Source organism: Mesoplodon bidens, assembly GCF_964165515.1.
Source record: "Mesoplodon bidens genome assembly, chromosome: 17".
Lineage (NCBI taxonomy): Eukaryota > Metazoa > Chordata > Mammalia > Artiodactyla > Ziphiidae > Mesoplodon > Mesoplodon bidens.
This window is the reverse complement of record NC_138174.1, coordinates 75,179,550-75,201,522: the sequence shown is the minus strand read 5'-3', so window position 1 is coordinate 75,201,522 and position 21,973 is coordinate 75,179,550. Positions and strand designations below refer to the sequence as shown.

At 46.9% G+C, this 21,973-nt stretch overlaps 1 protein-coding gene and 1 pseudogene across 2 annotated transcripts in view; one reads left to right on the top strand and one right to left on the bottom strand.

The window, feature by feature from the left end:
• COL4A2 (collagen type IV alpha 2 chain) overlaps positions 1–21,973 on the bottom strand; it is a 178,391-nt gene that overhangs the window by 154,296 nt on the left and 2,122 nt on the right. The window lies entirely within an intron of this gene.
• On the top strand, positions 1,874–7,199 carry LOC308604980 (ATP-dependent RNA helicase DDX3X-like; annotated as a pseudogene). The gene has a single exon. The product of its transcript is annotated as an ATP-dependent RNA helicase DDX3X-like (transcript).

Genomic DNA, 21,973 nt, shown 5'->3' with positions numbered 1-21,973 from the left:
GATGTGGATGCCAGGAACCCTCCAGGTGATAACCCATCAAAGTGGCTGAAATAGGGGTCCCTGGGGAGAGGGCCACCCAGGTTGGGTGGCAGCAGATGTAGGCGGGGGTGAATGCCTATGTGTTGGAAAGGGCACAGGTGTCTGAAGCTGAGTCTCTACAAGCGACTAAGTGAATGTTGCTTTAAGCTTCTGGGCACAAAGGGGGTCTACACTGAACAGGGCTTTAGCTTCAACCCAAGCTTGTTATCTACCCATGCACAGACTGGTCAAGTTTTTCAGTTGGCTTATGAGCTGCCATCTGAGGCTGTGAGTTTCACTGATTTTTCAGCAATAACCCAACAGTCACGCTAAGACCGTATTATCCTCTTGTTGCCATGCTGATGAACAGATTAGGAATCAAGACGCTGGATGTAGATGGAGCCCCCTGGACATGACCCAAAAGAATCAGAATCACTAAGGAGGCAGCTGGACACGGTTTGGGGCGGTGGGGGAGCCGGGCCTGAGGAAGAGCCCGAGTCTCTGCGGAACCCCTGTCGTGAAGGCCACAGGAGCCTGAGAAGGAGCCCGTGCAAGCCAGGGTCAGTGAAAACTCAAGTAACTCATGTCCACCAACAGCCTACCTAAGACACACCTGGAGCCTCCCACATGCGGATGGAGAGAGACACTGAAGGAGCATCTCTCCACCGAAAAGCCTTTGGAGTTACCTGCCAAGGCTCCACGACTCAGGGACGCAGGGGGGCTGTCACCAGGGAGAGTGGCAAGGAGGGACCTGGTCAAGTTCAAGGGATCATTGAGTTCAGGGGAGAGAACAGCAATCACGGCACCTGTAGGGGTGTTTATTCTACACCAGGCACTGCGTGTGGTGCTTTACGCACCTTATGGAATTTAGTCCTTTTAGCATCTAGCTGAGGGAGGATTATAAACTCATTCTGCAGAGGAGGACCTGAAGATCTCACCCGAGGTCACAGTTCATGAAGCCACATGAGCCGTACTCCAAGTCTGAAGCTCCTCCTCACCTCAGGTTGCTGGGCAAACGCCATCTGAGCTCTAAGCAAATGACTTAGAATGGAGTTCTGGGAGGGGACACCTGCCCCTCATCCACCACAGGCAAAGTACAAATTCTGTACCTTGAATGAGACAGGAAACCTTCAGGAATACATCGCCTCAAGGGGAAATAAAGATGCAATAAAGATGCACAAAGGGACCACGTGATTTAAGTCTACAGGAGGGACCTCGGTCATTGTGCAAATCAAGGGTTCACCACCTCCATTCACTAATCTTCCGAAATGGTTTCCTCTGTAGACATTTGCCTAATAGGTCTGCCTACTGAATCTTTGCTTTTATCTCTAATATATGCTTGTCCTACATGGAATTTTCCAAAGGACTCCGTTTGGTAGATGCTTTAACCAGAGACGGTCAAACGCATGACTGACCATCACTGGGGAAAATCAAGTGTCATTCCATGAGGAGCAGAACTCCTTGAACAACTCAGAGAGAGAAGTGGGTGGAGGGAGTGTGCTTCCAATTTCATTTCAACAGGAAACAGGCTTCAAGTAAACTCTCCATGACGCAGGGGTGTTGTTTTCTGTTTCTAACACTTGGCTCTAAACAGTTACTCTGAAATGTGTTGATTTCTGATCACTATGTACACCTTTTGGGTTAAGCTGTTCAAATAGTGACGACCTAAAGCTGATGGTGTTAAGAAGACCCTTTTTTTTTTATGGGGATAAATGTGTTTTCATGAAATAGGCCACGATGCCCCTTCTCCCGGCCCCTTCCCTCCCCAAACAGGCTGTTTTTGCAACGCTCAGGGTCAAAGTTGCTCTCAGGCAGGACACGACCCCGGGAGGCCTCAGCCAGCCCAACATGTCAAAAGATAAAATGCTTTGCAAAGACAGAAATTCCTTAACCCTTCCAGAGAACAGCAGATGAAAACGAACTTTCTCTTATCTCTAGCTTTCCAAAAATTGCCTGTGCAAGCAAGCGAGTGGAGTGTGCTTTTTGCAGCATTTTAGAAGACTGGCAGGACATACTGGGGGAAACAAGCCTGGGTGTACGTTCTGTTGATGGTGAGGTGACTGTTCAAAGGGAAAACAGAATCACAAGGCCCTAGAGACTACTGTCTAAGACTTGCTACCCAAACTGTGGTCCCTGGACCAGCAGTAGCTCGTCACTGGGGAGTGGGTTAGAAATGCAGAGTCCCAGGTCCTGCCAGGCCTTAGAGGCTGAATCTGTGGAATCAAACGCACAGCCTGCCCAGCGCTGCTGGTTCAGCTCTTCCGACCCTAGCCAGGATCTTGGAGCAGCATCTGATGTGCTTTCTGTGGACTCTGTGTCAGCGATTGGCGTTTCCAGGGGAAGGTGACTTCCCAGTCAAGTCCCCTTCCCCCAGCAGCCTCACAATCCCGGGCCCAGTAGGGAGGGCACCACAGGGCCCAGTTCAGTTATCACCTTGCCTGATAAGTAGGGGTTTGAATGACCTCCCCCCATTCCATCGGTTTGGTCACTGGTCCACTTTCCACATTCTTACCCTCGACAGAGTTTCCAGAAGTACAAAGGAGGCCACTGGCCAACCTCCTCTGCCCTGAAGAAAAAGTCCAGCTCAGCCTGCAGACCTCACTGGCCGAATGCCACCAGGAGACAGCTGGCACTCTGTCTTGCAGAGGAAGCATATTTTGCATTAGTTTGACTTTGCAGACAAGCCGTCATCGTCTATCTACCCCAGTAGTTTTCATGCAGCAGTTCAAATCGAGTGGAGAGTGAGAGCGCAGCCTGCGTCAGTGGCCGCAGGTGCGCGTTTCTGCGGGACGTGCCTTTGGCCCCTGAGCAGCGTGATTCGTGCTGGGATTCTGAACAGAAAGTCCCCAGACACTGCGTGCCAGTTCTGACCAGGACTCCCGCCTCCCCAGCTTGCTTCCCTCCTGCTGGCGTCTGTCTGGGCTGTGAGTCAGATCCCAGCTCCCACGCTGGACCTGCACTGGATACTGGGCTCCCAGGACCGTGACCCTGGAGCTCACAGGGCTCTGGCTCGGGCTCAGCAGAAGAACAAGCGCTCCTTCCTTAGGAGTCTTCCACGGCGCCTGTGCCCGCCCTCCCATCATGAGCCCGGCAGAGGCGGCAAGAGCCACCTCTGCTGACTTTCTGTCTGGGACTCTGACCCTCTGGCTGGCCCCTCGGCTTCCCTGCTGCTCACTCCTTTAAACCCTGCGATTCACAATTGCAGAGGAATGAGTATTAGTTAAAGAGACGTATTTAGCACCACTAACTTAAAAGAGAAAAAAACGCCACAGGAAGATGGGTGCCAGGCATCCCGGAAGCTCTTCATGCCAACACACCTGATGCCGTCCCTGGCAAGTGGCTGCTTCTGGAACCCCCTCCTCCTCCTGGGTGTCAGGTTACAGCATCCTGACAGCTCCCACCCAGACCATGCAGATAGCTAGTGGAAAGCAGCCGCATAGCACAGGGAGATCAGCTCGGTGCTTTGTGACCACCTAGAGGGGTGGGATAGGGAGGGTGGGAGGGAGGGAGACGCAAGAGGGAAGAGATATGGGAACATATGTATAACTGATTCACTTTGTTATACAGCAGAAACTAACACACCATTGTAAAGCAATTATACTCCAATAAAGATGTAAAAAGAAAAAAAAAAGAAGAGAAGCTCAGAGTAGCTAGTGAGCCTCAAGCGAGCCCGTCTTTGGGATCCAAATTAGTGATGTGGCTAAAGGCCCTCAAACTCCCACCACAGGATTCCAGGGGACTGGCTACAGGTTTTTACTGGATCGATACCTTTGTCCATTGGCTTCTCTCAGATTGAATGGTCCAGCAGAGGGGACTGGGGAAGGATGAGACCTTGGGCTCAGTGTGTCAGAAACAGTGCACCGAGGGACCCACTCTATCAGGGAGTGGTCAACATTGGCCGGAAAGCAAGACCCACGTCAAGAGGAGAGGGGCCACCAGCGAGCCACGCAGAAGTGGAAGACCAATCTTAGAGAGCCAAGTGCAGAAGCCCCGTGGCCAAGGGGCCCACGTGCTTCTCCTAAACTTGACTCTAACCACCGAAACCTACCAGCCAAGAAAACAAAGCCGAACTTGAAAACAATACCTTAGAAAAGTACAGGAATATTATTCAGCCTCAAAAAGGAAGGAAGTTCTGACACATATGCTTCAACATGTCTGAACCTTCCAGACGTTATGCTAAGTGAGATCAGCCAGTCACAAAAAGACCAATACTGTATGACTCCACTTACATGAGGTCCCTAAAACAAGCAAACTCATAGAAACAGAGACCAGAGGTTACCAGGAGCAGGGAGTGGGGAAGAGGGAGTTACTGTTTAATGGGACAGAGCTTCACCTTGGGATGATGAAGCAAGTTCTGGAGATGGATGGAGGTTGCACATCAGTGTGAATGTTCTTAATGCTACTGACTTGTACACTTAAAAACGGCTAAGATGGGGGCTTCCCTGGTGGCGCAGTGGTTGAGCATCTGCCTGCCAATGCAGGGGACACGGGTTCGAGCCCTGGTCTGGGAGGATCCCACATGCCGCGGAGCAGCTGGGCCCGTGCGCCACAGCTGCTGATCCTGCGCGTCTGGAGCCCGTGCTCCGCAACAAGAGAGGCCACGACAGTGAGAGGCCTGCACACTGCGATGAGGAGTGGCCCCCGCTCGCCACAACTGGAGAAAGCCCTCGCACAGAAACGAAGACCCAACACAGCAAAAATAAATTAATTAATTAATAAACTCCTACCCCCAACATCTTAAAAAAATGGCTAAGATGGTAAATTTCATGTTGTGTGTGTTTTATCACCGTTTAAAAAAAAAGGATAAAAGAATCAACAGAGGTTTGCACAAGATAGATACACAAGAGACCTGAGGTAACATTAATAAGATCATTTTCAAGTGATTCGTTTACAAACACTGTATGTCTGTAGAGTACGTGACGTATGAATCACGTGTCAAGGTTTTATTTTTTAATGTCAGGAAATTGATCTAATTTTTAACACATGAAATGCTTAGCAAGAACAGAGAGCTAAGACAACGTTTTAACGTGAGGAGTTATGAAAAACCTCACAAAGGCTGCCTTTTTTTCTATGTTTATCCTTAAGACTCTAGTTAATTAAACCCAACCAGGAAGAAAAAGCAACACGAAGGCAAAAATGTTGGCAGAATAAACAGCCTGTCTTTTGTCCTCACTCCATAACTAGAAGGATCAAGATTTTGCTAAAGGTACTGTAACTAGAGATAGACAATTCTGAAGATGGATGAAACGTATGTTTATATTTATACCCCCTTTTAAGTAAGTTTACTTTCTTCTGAGACACTGCTCTGGCTTTGCTCTCCCACACTGTTAAAATGGCTTTAATACAAAACAGAAGTGATGGTCCAGGTTTGACTTTGTTCTGGGAACAGGTCTTTCTACCATCTGAAGCATCAGTGTGGTGCAGACAGACATTCCCTGTTCTGGAATTTCTAGGCAGGAGTCAACACTCTTTTCAACTGCATTTACTTCCTAATTAAGGAATTTTTGAACTTAAAAAAAAAAATCCAGAGCGAGCATGACTAATCTTCCTTCCTTCCCCCTCTGGAGTAGAGTAAGTCATTTGTTTCTAGAACATGAAATTCCAATCAGGCGAGAAGCAGAAAGTAGTTTGGGGGGAACAGTCAGATAAACGGTCGTTTCTGCTTGACCTCTTAAATGCACAGGGAAGGATTCACTGACTTTCGTTTTTGTGGAGACCAAAAAGGGTGCTGATTCTCTGGAGGATTTCTTATACCATGAAGGATATGCCTGTACCAGTATCCATGGAGACCGATCACAGAGAGATAGACAGGAAGCCCTTCACCAGTTCCGCTCGGGAAAAAGCCCAATTCTAGTGGCTACTGCTGTGGCAGCAAGAGGACCAGACATTTCAAATGTCAAACATGTTATCAATTTTGATTTGCCAAGTGATACTGAGGAATGTGTACACCGGATCGGCCATACAGTACATGTAGGAAACCTTGGTCTTGCCACCTCATTTTCCAATGAAAGAAACATAAATACCACAAAGGATTTGTTGGCTCTTCTTGTGGAAGCTGAACAAGAAGCACCATCTTGGTTAGAAAGTATGGCTTATGAACACCACTACAAGGGTAGCAGTCGTGGGCGTTCTAAGAGATTGAGTGGATGATCTGGTGCCCGAGATTATCGACAAAGTAGCAGTTCTGGCAGTCCTAGCTTTAGTAGTAGCCATGCAAGCAGCAGCCGCAGGGGTCGAGGTGGTCATGGCAGCAGCAGAGGATGTGGTGGACGTGGCTATGGAAGCTTCTACAATAGTGATGGATACGGAGGAAATTACAGCTCTCTGGGGGTTGACTGGTGGGGCAGCTGAATCCGCTTCGCAGCAAAGTCACCATTTCGGAAAAGCTAATAATATGGAAACCACATGTACCTGAGACTATACCGTGTAGCTTCAAGAACTAGCACTACGTCAAACATATAGCTAGTGGCAAGCAGCCGCATAGCACAGGGAGATCAGCTCCGTGCTTTGTGACCACCTAGAGGGGTGGGATAGGGAGGGTGGGAGGGAGACGCAAGAGGGAGGAGATATGGGGATATATGTATACGTATAGCTGATTCACTTTGTTATACAGCAGAAGCTAACACACCATGGTAAAGCAATTACACTCCAATAAAGATGTTAAAAAAAAAAAAAAAAGAACTAGCACTACATTACCAGCTGTGATTCTCCTGAAAATTCAAGGGAGCTCAAAGCCAAAGGAAGAAAAGAAAGGAACAATCAACAACCCTATTGAGAAGTTGGTGTGAAAACTTAACTGCTGTAGTTTGGTTTAACTCCCCTCTGCTTATTTCCATCCCAAACTGCATTTATAATTTTGTGACTGAGGATCATTTGTTTGTTAATGTACTGTGACTTGAACTTCAGGCCACTTATTATTTGATGTCCTGTTGGCTCAGTAATGCTCGAGTTTTCAATTGTTTTGACAAAATAGATTTACTGAACTTGGGCTAAAATCAAACCTTGGCGCACAGGTGTGATACAACCTAACAGGAATCATCCATTCATCTGTAGATATTATAAAGAAAAAATCTTGGGCTGTCTCCTGCGTTAGGACTTTTTGATACTTGCACAGAGGGTAGGAAAACACTTTACAGTAGAATTAGTTTCTAATGTGGCAGACTGTACTAAGCTGAAGTTCTGACTTGCTCACTCTATCCTGGATAGGCACTTGTAGCCTTTAAGTAAGCCATTCCAGTCATGATGAGGTGGCATGTGTGAATACATCCATACATTTTTCAAAGCACTCTTCGAAGTTAATGCAAGTAAATACAGCAATTCCTCTTTTAATGTTTAGGTTACTAATTCTAAGCTAGGCAGATGTGGGCAAATTATTATAGGAAAAGTTTAAAAGTTTTGATAACAAAAGTGTTTAGGGGGAATTTCATCTAATTAGATGTTTTGAATCCCTGCCATAAATAAAATTGAAGTGGTAGAATGGCTGACCATGCCAGTGACCAGTCCTTTTAAGGACCTGCTTGGATTTTGGTCTTTAATGCATGCTAGTATTGATGTTTTTTGGTCAAGAGGATAAGAGCAGGAGGAATTATGCAGCAGGCTTTTATTTTAATGCAGATTCTCTTTTTTCTGTTTAAGCTGCGCTGAAATGTTAAAATGGCTTACACTTGTAGAATTTGTAAATCAGACTAGCTACAAACTCTGAAATTCTTGAGATCACACAGGTTGGCAATATGTACTAAACTGCACAAGGTGTTATTTCTATATAGTGCAGTTTTAATGTATTTTAGTTGCATAGGTTTCCATTGTATTTATAGTAGCTTTCTGCTAAATTTGACCAAAGATGATTGGTCACCAACTAAAAATGCCTCTGCCACTTGGAATTCTGTGCTCATTTTGTGGTTGGAATATAGTGATCTTTATAGACTAATATTTACAATGGCATAAGGCGGCAAAAATTTCTTAAAGTGCAATAGATTTTCAAGTGTACTGTGCCTTGTTCTAAAACTTTATTAAGTAGGTGCACTTGACAGTACTGAGGTCATTTGTTGTGGTGCTATTTCAATTAGTATAGATTTAGACTCTTGTACATTTTGCCCATAAAGTTTTACAAAATACTTATTTTATTGTACATGCAGAGAATTTTAGATAATATGTCTTGTGTATGTGTCCTTAAACTTCCAATCTTATTTTGTCTCTTGGAAATTGTTGAATGCAGCGTGTTAGGAACTAGATTCTAAAATTTTATTTGGGACCATGGAATGATAGTTGAGAAGAAAACTATTTGCACACAACAGATTTTAGATACTCTTTGCTGCTAGTTTGTGTAATATGTATTGAACATTTTGACAAATATTTATTTTTGTAAGCCTAAAAGTGATTATTTGAAAGTTTAAAGAAACTTGACCAAAAGACAGTACGAAAACACTGGCACTTGAATATTGAATGTCACCGTATGTGAAATAAAATATTTCAGGGTAGTGTGAGCTTTTAATGTTAAGTCCTATTAAACGCGAGTCAAATTAAGCAGACCCAGCATTGGCAATATAGGTAGCTGTAACTTTCTGACAAAATTTAAGACAAAATTGGCAACTTGAAATTATAACATGCCAAGGTTTTGATACATTTGTCTTAAAATATTAACGAAACACTTCTAAACACTGCTGTGAAGTGTCCACATTTTCAAAGGTTCTCAGAGTTTTATTTAGTACATATTTTGTTTTGTTTGGTTTTCAGTGTCTGGCATATTGAGGTTCTCCAACATGTGGTTATCTTTGTGTATGGCCATAATCAGTGACTTTTCGATTCAGTTTTGTCGGCCAGCAATATTTTCAGTAAATAAGAATGGAATTAAATTTGCTGAATGTAAACATCGAACCTCAAGTCACTGTAAGTTTAGTAATTGCTTAATGTCTTAGTCTTAGGTGCTAGCACTGCATGTGCTGTGTTTTTTCTGATTTTACTAAAATAAAGAGTTGAATACAAAAAAAAAAAGAAAAAGCAAAGAAATCGCTCGCCAATCGCCGCTCAGGGTCTCAGGCTCACCCACGAGTCACAGAGCAGGAGCTCAGGCTCACCCGCCAATCACAGGGCAGGAGCTCAGGCTCACCCGCCAATCACAGGGCAGGAGCTCAGGCTCACCCGCCAATCACAGGGCAGGAGCTCAGGCTCACCCGCCAATCTCAGGGCAGGAGCTCAGGCTCACTTGCGAATCACAGCGCAGGGGCTCAGCTGCGGCGCCAATCCACCCACGTGGCAGAGCCGGGGTCCAAGGACCGGGTCACCAGGGGCCGGAAGGGCTCCAGGCTGCGTACAGCAGGCTGTGCCTCAGCGGCCCAGGGCCTGGGGCTGCGTTCGGAGGGTGGAGGGCCCAGGGCTGGAGAACTTCGTGAACAGAGCAAATCGGCCTCTCGAACTTAAAGGGCGAGCCGGTCTCGGCGTGGCTTTGAAATTCCCTTAAGTCACCTGAGGGTGTCCCCGGGGCTGGGCCCCCCACCAGCATTCTGGAGCATCCCCCAGGTGACGGCCACGGCAGCCAGGCTGACAGACACTGCTTAACCCAGATGCCTGCCCCCCCTGCCAACCCGGCAGCAGCTCACTCACAATTTCACAAAGCTCCCCGGGTCATTCTCACGTCCTGACGGGCCGAGGTCCACTGATTTCATAGGAAACTAGAGGCAAGTTCTGCACGTGAGTAATTGCTGTCAGGTCCACTTCTGAGCAAAGTTTTACACCTAGAAGGGCACAGGGTGTCCATGAAGAAATTTTGGAATGGGGGTGAAAAAGAGGCAAATAGAATCCGTAAAGAGATATTTGTATTTCCTTTCTCCCCAGCTTCTTTGATGGGACTCCACTGACTTGAACTGGGAGAGGCTGGCTTTTGTCTTCTATCTCCTGGCAAGAACAATCCAGCGGAAAAGGAGAGGGATGTGCTGATACGAGTACTCCTGCTGCGAGGGGAGAGAGGGAGGGGAGACGGGTGTGTGTGTGTGTGTGTGTGTGTGTCCACTTATAACTGGATGGAGGGGTCCCTTCCCTGCTCGGGGTACACTTTCCTCCCTGCACAGGCAGCCAGAGCTGAGGGACCTGGCTGGGCTTCCATTTTAATCAAGTGCAGACCCGGCAACTGTACATACTGTTCCTGTAATTGAGTTGCTCTGGTTCCTCAGAGAATCACTTGGGAGAACATGAAGACTACATTCTCCTTCGAAATCCCAGGAAATCTGTTAAGGCTTTGAAGGAATGCTTCACATCATGCCTCGAAGGCCTGTTCTTCTGTGATGCTGGGAAACAGACCCCTTACCAGCCAGAAAGGTTGCTGAACTGACCCCTCCTTTGACGAGCCTTCTTTTAAAACAGGAATGATTTCTGCCCAAATTGTCATTTTGTCTTTAACTTTGCAGCTTTTTAGGATTGCAATGAAAATGAACGTGTTCGCTCTTCTGCAGTTTCACAAAAGCCAAGGCAGACAGCTGAGAAATCACTGCTGCACCATGCGACTTCACAACAAGAAACGCATTGATTTTTCCAGCCTCTGGCATCTTGATATGGATAAGCAGACACAAAAACTGATGTCTACATGCACTGGTAAGGTTTACAAATCATTTCAGACTGTTTGCTGCTAATATTCCTTGTTTTGCAACGGGAAGGGGGAGGCTGGGCCATAAAAGCTGATGACTAAGACGAAGGAAATCCTGTCTGAGCTAAGATTGTCTTGGAGAGGAGGGGCGGGGCAGGGAGGGAAGCTGCCAGAGCTGGTGGGAGCTGTAGGAAAGGAAGGTGCTTTTCACATAGGAAAGGAGAGTATCTCAGGCCCGTATTTGGTCCTTCATTGCAGCTTGGAAGGTTGTTACAATTCGGACCGTGACCAAGTAAGGAAGAAAGGGAAGGGGGTGGTTTTCCCCTTGGAATTTCCAGATGCACTCTTCCTTGTTTGAGGCCACCCACTGGCCTTGCCCACCTGGGCGCTCAGGAGGAAACGGGTGGGTGTGTGTCCTGTTCATCCTGGCTGTGGAACCACAGCAGCGAGTGAGCACTGCTGAGGCCCTGTTAGGCAAAGGCTGGGGGTTCTCTCCGCTCCTTCGAGAAAGACATCCTCTCCTAAGGTTCTCTGGTGTGTATTCTGTGCCACATTGCCAAACCAAAGCTTCTAGAGTTTTCTTGCTTTGTTAAATGATACTTGGGTCTCAGAATTCTTCGAACAAAATGGTCTTTGTTTCTAAGTCTTTCCATTTGTTCTGGAAATAATTTAGTTACACCTTGACCTAACTTTAATTAAAATTAACATTCTTCCCTTGGCGGGTGTTTTTCAAACTTAAGAAAATACAAACAACTGTCCAAAGGCTTTGGGAAGACTCCCCTGCACCCATCTCGCCAAGGGGACATGGGAGCGTCAGCGAGCGTGTCCCCAGCTCAGGCTCCTGGCATTACAGATGCTCCCTACCGGGCAGGGTCCAGTGCCCGTGGCGCCCAGAAGTGTGAGGACCAGAACCTTCTTCCCCATGGTCCCCTCCCACATCCCTCAGTCCCGCTGGCCTGATGTGCCCACGCCACATCCGCCTGTGTCCGAGGGCCTGTCTGAGCAGGGACCCGCCTCTCCTCTGTCCCCAGGGTCACACGCATGGCATGTGTGTCACGGCAAAGAGCCCGCAATGGCTCTCCTCTCCTCTGAAGTAGGGCCACTGCGGGCTGCCCACTCCTCATGGACAGCACGTTTAACTTAAAAATTCCATCAGACAATTGGATACTCCTACCCCGAAGACACAAACACATGCATACACACACACGTGCACATGCTCAGAGCATTCCGCTTGCTGCTCCTGGCCTGTCCTCCTCTGGGACACCCGAGCCCACGAGAGGATGGATGTACATAACTTGTGAGTGAACATTAGTCCTAGTAGAATCGAGACGTGTTGTTTGGCGAACGGATTTCACATCAATGAACTTGTGAACTTGTGACACAGATACTAACATTCCTGTTTGACACATGAAGAAAAGGAGGTAAAGAAGGAAAAGTGGCTTTTGCTGGTCACTGGACTGCAACCCAGATGCTCCAACGCTTTTTAACAGACCACGCCTGTCTACCTGCTGGCATGTGGGAACTCCAGTGAAAAACATCAGAACAGAAAACAAAGCAGGGAAAGCAGACCCCGAGGTAGGGAAGCTGGCATTGGTCCAGGAAAAATGGAGTCTGTCATCATAACACTGCTGTCCACGGGGGTCCCCTGCACAGCTAAAGTAATTTTAGGAAGGTCTCTTACTCCCCAGGGAGTTTAAGTAAATCTTTCTCCAGGTCAGGACTAACTATTTTCCAACAGCCTCTCTATCTGCCCCGAGACAATGCTGTGTTTGCATGCCTCTGCCCCCCACGTGCCTGTGGAACATTCATCTCCCCGGCCTGGGAGTTTGAAAAGGACCCGGGGAAGGAGAAGGGTTTGGGGACTCTGTCCTGCTGATCGGACCCCCCGGCCAGCTTGTGTGTCCCCCTTGGTCATCCTCCAGGGGTCTCTCCTCGTGCAGCCATTCTAGTCTTTGTTTCTCAGAGTTTGGGACCTGCTAGTCATCCACACTTGTAGGTCAGCCTCTCTGCAGAGGGACCCCGGAATGAACAGGTCTGCCCGATGCGTCCTCGAGACCGTCCTTCTCCTCCTGCCTGGGCAGCCCTCGGGGAGAAAGGAGCTAGGGTCCTCTAAAGGGCGCGTGTGTGTGCGCGCGTGTGTTCTATGTCCTTTATTTCTCTCTCTCATCTCCATATCTGTCTCTCTCTCCATCCACCTACTATCTATCCATCTATCATCTATCAATTTATCTATCATCTATATCTATCTTTCTCTGTCAATCATCTACCGTCTATCATCCATCTATATTCCATGTAGCTAAATAATATATACATATATTTACATATAATATACACATGTATATTTTACATAGCCAACATTTGGCGTATTTTGAGTATGCACACATACTCTATGGCTAGGGATTGGTTGGCCCAGCACTGTGGTTAAGAGCAGAGGTTATGGAATCAGCCAGTCCTGGGCTTCACTCCCAACTTTATTCCTTATTGACCTTAACAAGTGCCCTAACCTGTGTGCCTCAGTCTGCACATCTGTAAAGTGGGACAATCACAGAACTGTGGGTGTTTAGCGGCTAATGTGTGTCGGTGGCTGGGATCAGTTCCTGGCACCAAATTGCTGTGTTTCCCCTGTGGGAGATTTTAGCTGTTCCTGGGGTTCTGAAATGCTAGAAACTTCCTTAGGGGTTCCTCTTTCTTATGCTGATCCCAGGGGAGCCCACAAACACCCTCCCAGGGGACCCCTCCTTTTCTCCAACCTGGAGCCAGGGGCAGGGGTGAGGGCAGAGGAGGCGGGAGGGCTCCCCGTTCCCTGTGTCGCTTCTTCCTGACATCAGTTTGCAGTTATTATTGCCCAGCCATTGATAATAGCCTCTCTTTTTTCTAATGGACAAACCGCAGCCTGGGAGGCATCCCAGGGAGCACGTGCCTTTGACCGTGTCCACAAGCAGAGGCCCTTTCCTCTGCTCTCATGGGGCCCACACCGCTCCACAAAGTCAGACACGCACCCAAAAGTGCTCAACACGCAGAAAAACACACGGTTATGTAATTCCCACCAGGTACCAGAAAATCAGTCTGTAATTCTTCTGTAATTCCCACATGGGAGATCACTGAAGTGGGCAAAAGCAGCAAAATAGGAATTTTAGGGGTGGGCCTGAAACAGTCCCTCGGAAAAAAGGCACATCTTTCACAGACAAATCAGCACTTCCTTTATCATCAGGTACAGAGCGCTTTAGCCAGTGGGGGGTAGCAGTTAATTGGGGAAAAACAACCACACGGAGAAAAACTACATTTTAATCTAATCTTTCCTAGTTGTTCCATGACTGTCCTTCTCATCCAGAAGGTCTGTTTCAGCACTTTCAGCTTGCTATACCTTCACTCATATACAGCACAGATGCTTTACTGGGTGCCTGCTGTGTTTCAGGCCCTGGATCATACGATATAGCCGTGAATGAGACAGGAGGAAAGACATCATGTGCCCTAAGCCTTGGGCTGTAGTGGCAGAGATTCCAGTGGGGATAAAATTACGTGAGAAAAGACAAACGCTTAATGTCTACAGGGCTTGTGGATGATGACTTAAAATCCTGGCTCTCTACTGGTAATTTTGGAGGGCACTTTAATTAGACTCTGCAATGGCTCATTTCCAAGGACAGGGGCTCCAGCTGGGCGCGGGATTCTGACACTGGCTACGTGAGGCCTCTGACAGGACGGGGCAGGGTGTCCTTCAGGTCACGGGGCTTTCAGGCTACTTCGAGGAGAGAGACCGGGCGTGGGCGAAGCTGCAAAACAGAGCTGGCAATGGCTGCTCCGTTCCTGCAGGGTGGTACAGAGGCAAAAGCGCCAGGTGACAGCCGCTGGCCGTTGGCCATCCTTGTTCCTGGCCCTTGTCCCCAGCCCATAGCTGCAGTAGAAGTTGTGGCCGCTTGGAGATTGCTCACTCCAAATTCTGCAGCAGCCTGTAGCAATGCAGGGAACGCGTGTGGAGGGGGGCTTGGGGACCCTGGACGTGCCACTTTCTCATCCTCGCTGTCCCCTGGGTGTCCTAGGCATGCAAGAAGCTGCTGGTGGGCTTTCCTTTCCCACACGGCCAGCCCCTATGGACGGGACACTGGCCTGACAAATTAGTGAGTGAGCCAGAGGTGTGAGCATGTAAAAGCCCTCCTGGAAATGACACCATCCTGCAAAGCTGCTGTGCCATCTCGAGCTCAGGAAACAACTGTGCAACCGTGTTCCTGCTCTGGTCAGTCGGTCAAGAAGAGGGAGGCCATTGTAGCTCAGCCCTGGAGACCCTCGGAGACGCCAAGCTGTGGAATCTCCGTTGGGGCGCCTTCCCTCCCCTCTCCCCATAAAGAACCCCACCCAAGTTAGGGGAACAAAAGCCCTTTCCCCAGGCAGGGGCCACTTCTGCTAGATTTCCAAGGACACAGAAGTGCCTTTTGTTTGCTTTTTTCTATCGGAGCAAAGCATGGGGACACTATCTCCCTTTTGCTGATCCCCAGCGTACAGCTTGCTGCTTCTCCGCTCGCTCTGCACCTGTCTGGATTATGCATGCCAGATGTGACTGATTCATGGCTTCCAAGGGCAGGTTTTTATTCTGAAATGAGTTATATTTGCTGAAAAGTTGCAAAGAGAATTCGGAGAGTCCCCATACAACCCTTCACGCAGACATCATGATGTGATGTCACCATCTTACACAACCTCGGCCCATTTCGTCAGAACTAGAGATGAACACGAGCACATTCACGAAACCACAGACTGCATCAGAACTGCACCAGTTTGTCCACCAATACTCTCTCTCCCTTCCAGGATCCGATTCAGGCTACCGCACAGCACTTAGAGGAGCACTTTCTTGACAAAAGAACTTGTTGCTTCCGACGGCGGCCTTGTGCAGGGTAGCAGACTCCATCGGAACGGGACACCCAGTGCACAACAGGAGCGGCAGGAGATGGGAGACCCCGACACAGGGACCAGGTCCAGGCGCCCGGGGGCTCGGAATCGAGTGGGTGCGGCAGAGCTGCCCGCACGTCCCTTGAAAGTCACTGCCTGACCGCATGGAGGGGGCTGGGGAAACCCACGTAGTCTCCCCAAGATTAGACACCTTCTAATCTTCTTTCATGGATAATGAAAAAAACATCACACAGCCCCAGGGAGGCGATGAAATCAAGGTTAGTGAGTCATTCAGGCCTGTCCCAGGAGAGTCTCCTTAGCGCTGGGAGCAGCCACCAGGGGGGTGGCAGGAGGTGACCACCAGATAACCCGCCTGGCCTCTTGCCCCAGCTGATCAGGGATCATTCACTGGGTTACAGAAGCTCCCCACCCCCAAAGATAAGAAGCCTCATGCAGCATACTTATTTTTAAGTCATCTCTGGAGCAGCCCAAATGCCAGCCTGGAACAGCATCCCGTTCCCAGCTTTACAGTTGGGACTGGTGAGGGCCGAGCCCAGGGACGGGCCTGGGGCAGGTTGAGGGGGGCGGTCCCCGTCCTCAGCTCTGACTCTCCGACTCACCGGGGTGACTGAATGCCCGGAGCATCCCAGCATGGATGGACGCCAACCCTCCCTCAAAATGGTAAGTGACTTGCTCTGGGGTCACCCAGCCAGTTAGGAGCCACTCTGGGGTGGCCTTTGGTTGCCTCCACCACTGCTGTGTGGTCCCCAATCCTGGGGGCCACCAGCCCCTGCGCAGAATGCCCAGCTTACAAGCCGAATCAGCCAAGGCCGCGGTTCCCAACCTTACCTACCACCTAGCACGCCGGTGATGACACCACCAGCTACAGCGGGGGGGCTGACTTCACATTTTCCTCTCAAGTCCTCTAATCAGAGGTTCCTAATCTGAAAACTCCTTTTCAGATTAAAAGTACAAGACATTCCCAAACCACCACCTTCTAAGTACTGACATCTTCATTACATAATCGTCATCGATCAGGTTTATCTCCATTGCACTTTTGTTTTTCTCTCGCATTTTCTCTCTTACTTAATTGAAGCCAGTCACCCATTTTTTTTTCTTTACCCTCTCCTCAGGAAGACAGACCATCCTTTGATTTTTATTATTTTACCAAAATCTTTGTTTTCTGTTCTAGAACTTTTTACTTGAATTGCACTTTTTTTTTTCTCTCTCTCTCTCTGGTTCTAAATATACCCACTGGCAGTGGGAAAGCTGTGGTCCCTCCGTCCCCCTTATACCTGCATCTGTTCTGGGATGCTATGACAAATCCCTGGTGTTATTTACTGTGGCCAAGCCATAGAAGCCATGCAGGGAGAATTACTTTAAGAGCCTCCAGAGAGCTGGAGATTTCCTTGTTTTCCCATTAACAGAGGAGGAACATTGTGATATTTCCCTTCTTCTTGGGGGCCCAGATTTTGAACAACTGGACTAGAGCTCCAGGGAATTCTGCAAAAGACCTGATCTCCAGGAGTCTTAACTCGAGCATGGAAAGCATGTGAGCACCGTGCATTTTCCATAACTTGGCATTAAGCTGATTGGAAGGAGAAGAGAAAACCTTAAGAACATATTCCTTCTTTTTTAGAGGGAGAGGACTCAAATCAATAAAACTAGAAATGAAAAAGGAGAAGTTACAACAGACGCCACAGAAATACAAAGCATCCTAAGAGACTACTACAAGCAATTCTATGCCAGGAAAATGGACAACCTGGAAGAAATGGACAAATTCTTAGAAAGGTATAACCTTCCAAGACTGAACCAGGAAGAAGTAGAAAATATGAACAGACCAATCACAAGTAATGAAATTGAAACTGGGATTAAAAATCTTCCAACAAACAAAAGTCCAGGACCAGATGGCTTCACAGGTGAATTCTGTCAAACAGTTAGAGAAGAGCTAACACCCATCCTCCTCTAACTCTTCCAAAAAATTGCAGAGGAAGGAACACTCCCAACCTCATTCTGTGAGGCCACCATCACCCTGATACCAAAACCAGACAAAGATACTACAAAAAAAGGAAATGACAGACCAGTATCACTGATGAATATAGATGCAAAAATCCTCAACAAAATACTAGCAAACAGAATCTAATAACACATTAAAAGGATCATACACCAGGATCAAGTTGGATTTATCCCAGGGATGCAAGGATTCTTCAATATACGCAAATCCATCAATGTGATACACCATATTAACAAATTGAAGGAGAAAAACCATATGATCATCTCAATAGATGCAGAAAAAGCTTTCGACAAAGTTCAACACCCATTTATGATAAAAACTCTCCAGAAAGTGGGCATAGCGGGAACCTACATCAACATAATAAGGGCCATATACAACAAACCCACAGCAAACATCATTCTCAAGGGTGAAAAACTGAAAGCATTTCCTCTAAGATCAGGAACAAGACAAGGATGTCCACTCTCGCCACCATTATTCAACATAGTTTTGGATGTCCTAGCCATGGCAATCAGAGAAGAAAAAGAAATAAAAGGAATACAAATTGGAAAAGAAGTAAAACTGTCACTGTTTGCAGATGACATGGTACTATACACAGAGAATCCTAAAGATGCCACCAGAAAGCTACCAGAGCTAATCAATGAATTTGGTAAAGTTGCAGGATACAAAATTAATGCACAGAAATCTCTTGCATTCCTATACACTAATGATGAAAAATCTGAAAGAGCAATTAAGGAAACACTCCCATTTACCATTGCAAGAAAAAGAATAAAATACCTAGAAATAAACCTACCTAAGGAGGTAAAAGACCCGTACTCAGAAAACTATAAAACACTGATGAAAGGAATCAAAGATGACACAAACAGATGGAGAGATATACCATGCTCTTCGATTGGAAGAATCAATATTGTGAAGATGACTATACTACCCAAAGCAATCTACAGACTGAATGCAATCCCTATCAAATTACCAGTGGCATTTTTTACAGAACTAGAACAAAAAATCTTAAAATGTGTATGGAGACACAAAAGACCCCGAATAGCCAAAGCAGTCTTAAGGGAAAAAAACGGAGCTGGAGGAATCAGACTCCCTGACTTCAGACTATACTACAAAGCTACAGTAATCAAGACAATATGGTACTGGCACAAAAACAGAAATACAGATCAATGGAACAGGATAGAAAGCCCAGAGATAAATCCACACACCTATGGTCAACTAATCTATGACAAAGGAGGCAAGGATATACAATGGAGAAAAGACAGTCTCTTCTGCATTGGGGAAACTGGATAGCTACATGTAAAAGAATGAAATTAGAACACTCCCTAACACCATACACAAAAATAAACTCAAAATGGATTAGAGACCTAAATGTAAGGCTGGAGATTGTAAAACCCTTAGAGAAAAACATAGGAAGAACACTCTTTGACATAAATCACAGCAAGATCTTTTTTGATCCACCTCCTAGAGTAATGGAACTAAAACCAAAAATAAACAAATGGGACCGAATGAAACTTAAAAGCTTTTGCAAAGCAAAGGAAACTACAAACGACAAAAACACAACCCTTAGAATGGGAGATAATATTTACAAACGAATCAACGGACAAAGGATTAATCTCCAAAATATATAAACAGCTCATGCAGCTCAATATTAAAAAAACAAACAACCCAATCAAAAAATGGGCAGAAGACCTAAACAGACATTTCTCCAAAGAAGACATACAGATGGCCAAGAATCACATGAAAAGCTGCTCAACATCACTAATTATTAGAGAAATGCAAATCAAAACTACAATGAGGTATCACCTCACACCAGTTAGAATGGGCATCATCAGAAAATCTACAAACAAGAAATGCTGGAGAGGGTGTGGAGAAAAGGGAACCCTTTTGTAGTGTTGGTGGCAATGTAAATTGATACAGCCACTATGGAGAACAGTATGGAGTTTCCTTAAAAAACTAAAAATAGAATTACCATATGACCCCACAGTCCCACTACTGGGCATATACCCAGAGAAAACCATAATTCTAAAAGACACATGCACCCCAATGTTCACTGCAGCACTATTTACAATAGCCAGGTCATGGAAGCAACCTAAATGTCCATCGACAGACGAATGGATCAAGAAGATGTGGTACATATATACAATGGAATATTACTCAGCCATAAAAAGGAACGAAATTGGGTCATCTGTAGAGACGTGGATGATCTAGAGACTGTCATACAGAGTGAAGTAAGTCAGAAAGAGAAAAATATCGTATATTAACGCATATATGTGGAACCTAGTAAAATAGTACAGATGAACCAGTTTGCAGGGCAGAAATAGAGACATAGATGTAAAGAACAAATGTATGGACACCAAGGGGGGAAGGTGGCGGGGGGGCGGGTGGTGGTGGTGGGATGAATTGGGAGATTGGGATTGACATGTATGCACTGATGTATATGAAATAGATGACTAATAAGAACCTGCTGTATAAAAAAATAAATAAAATTCAAAAATTCAAAAAAAAAGCATATTCCTTCTTTTTCTTTTCTTTCCTTGGGGGCAGGGAAAGGTGTGGCAGTATGCAGGAGTGGCAAGAGAATTTTCCAGAGCCTGGAGCCCTGGAAATCTGAGCTGGTGGGAAGGCAGTCTGGAGCTCAGCATCTCCCGGGGCATACAGGACCTGTGTGTCCAGCTCTCCTGGCTGCCTCCTCATACCTGGAGAATCTAAGCTCCCCCTGACTGAGTTCAGGAGGTCAGCCCAGCCCATAGCACACTTGATCTCCAGGAAGGTCTCTGTTCTCTGGAGTTCTCTTCCCCCCAGAATCGCACAGGGCTGCTCTCTTAGACCTTCAAGGCTGCTGCCCCACGGCTTGAGATAAGAGCAATAGTGCGGTACAGGGGCTCATGAGCCCCGGGCAACCTGCCTTCAAAGCCTGGGATGGTGGCCGTTTAGGACGGGCTGTCTCACGTGCCCTCAGGCCGGGCAGCGGCAGGAAGGCAGCCTGAAGACAGGGTGCCACACATCCAGGGTGCGTGTACCCACGTTGGGTCCCGAGCCCAGGCTGCCAGGGGACTGCTGCCGTCCTCTCTCCCTCTGGCCACCAGATCGTGCTGGGTCTCCCTTGCTCCGGGCTCCTGCTCTTCAGAGCAAAGCAGGAGAGGAGGTGGAGGGGGACTCCCCTTCCCAGAAACCAGTGGGTGGGCTTTGTTCTACTCATCTCTGTCCAGAGCAAGGAAAGCGCAACCAGGACACTCAACTACTGAAAATCAGTAGTTGACTTACGTAACAGTTCTGCCCCTGGGAAACCAAGCAGTGGGGAGCTGCCTGGGTTCAGATCTGCTGCTTACAAAGAGAGACACCTTGGGCAAGGTGTTTAAACTCTTTGTGCCTGTTTTCTTATCTGTAAAATGGGGGTAATAAAAGTTACCTACTCAGGTAGGTGTGTTTTCCTATGAAGCTTAGATGGATTACGGCACAAAAATTGGCACATGGCAAGTATTCATTAAATAATTATTTACCATCTCTGCTACCCATTTTCTGTTGCTTCTGCTACAAAACTCTTCAAGCTACAGTGAGCAGCCCTTTTCACTGAATCGACCGACCCCTGGGAAGTCTCTTTGGCACAAACGGGCAAAGACACAGGATTCTTGAGTGTGGCAGGCAAATAGGGCAGGAGCTGGACTTGCCACAATGAGGAAAAATTTTTAAATAAATATAGTTAAAGATTAAGGCATTATTTCTTGAGTAACAGCTCTTAAAGCCAGTGGTCAATAAGAAGCTAGTAAGTGGAACATCCATTGTGGGCCATCATAAATTCCATGATTGTTGAATAATACGTATTGATGTGTCTCTAGTAAAATGACTCAGAAGTATCTGTTTGCATCTGCAGATTTAGAAATGCCATAAACTGGCAAGTGACTCCAATGCCTTCCAACCCAATACTCTTAACTCAGTGGTTCCCAAACTTTAGCATCAAGTGGGAATGCAGACTCCCAGGCTCCACCCCTGAAAGTCTGATCAGAGGATTTGAGATGTGGATCAGAGGTCTGAATTTTTAACCAGCCTTTCCAGGACTTTCCTCTGAGAAGCACTGCTATAGGCAATAAATGCTCTGGGTCCCATCCAAGGATCAGGGAGCAGAGACTCAGATGAGTATGCAGCATCTAAGAGGCTTTGGAGGAAGGCACAGAGGTATATTACATGTAATAGGCTGGGGGATATTCTCTTCTGTTCAACGTATGGAAACGCGGGCTCAGGATTTATGAGACCAGGGCAGAGCTGCCTTTAGCATCTAGGTATTCTGACATGACGCCCTTTCCACCACTTTTAGGATCAATCCCAGATAAGATCCTCATCATTCTCAGGAAGGAAAACACTGATGTTATAAAAGTGGTTCTAGGGGAAGAAGGGGTGTGGGAGAGTGAGCACAACCAACGCACAATCTCAGTAGGATCGGGCACTTTCCTTTGCAGGGACCTCCTCCTCCTTCTCTGAGTGTGTGTGTGTGC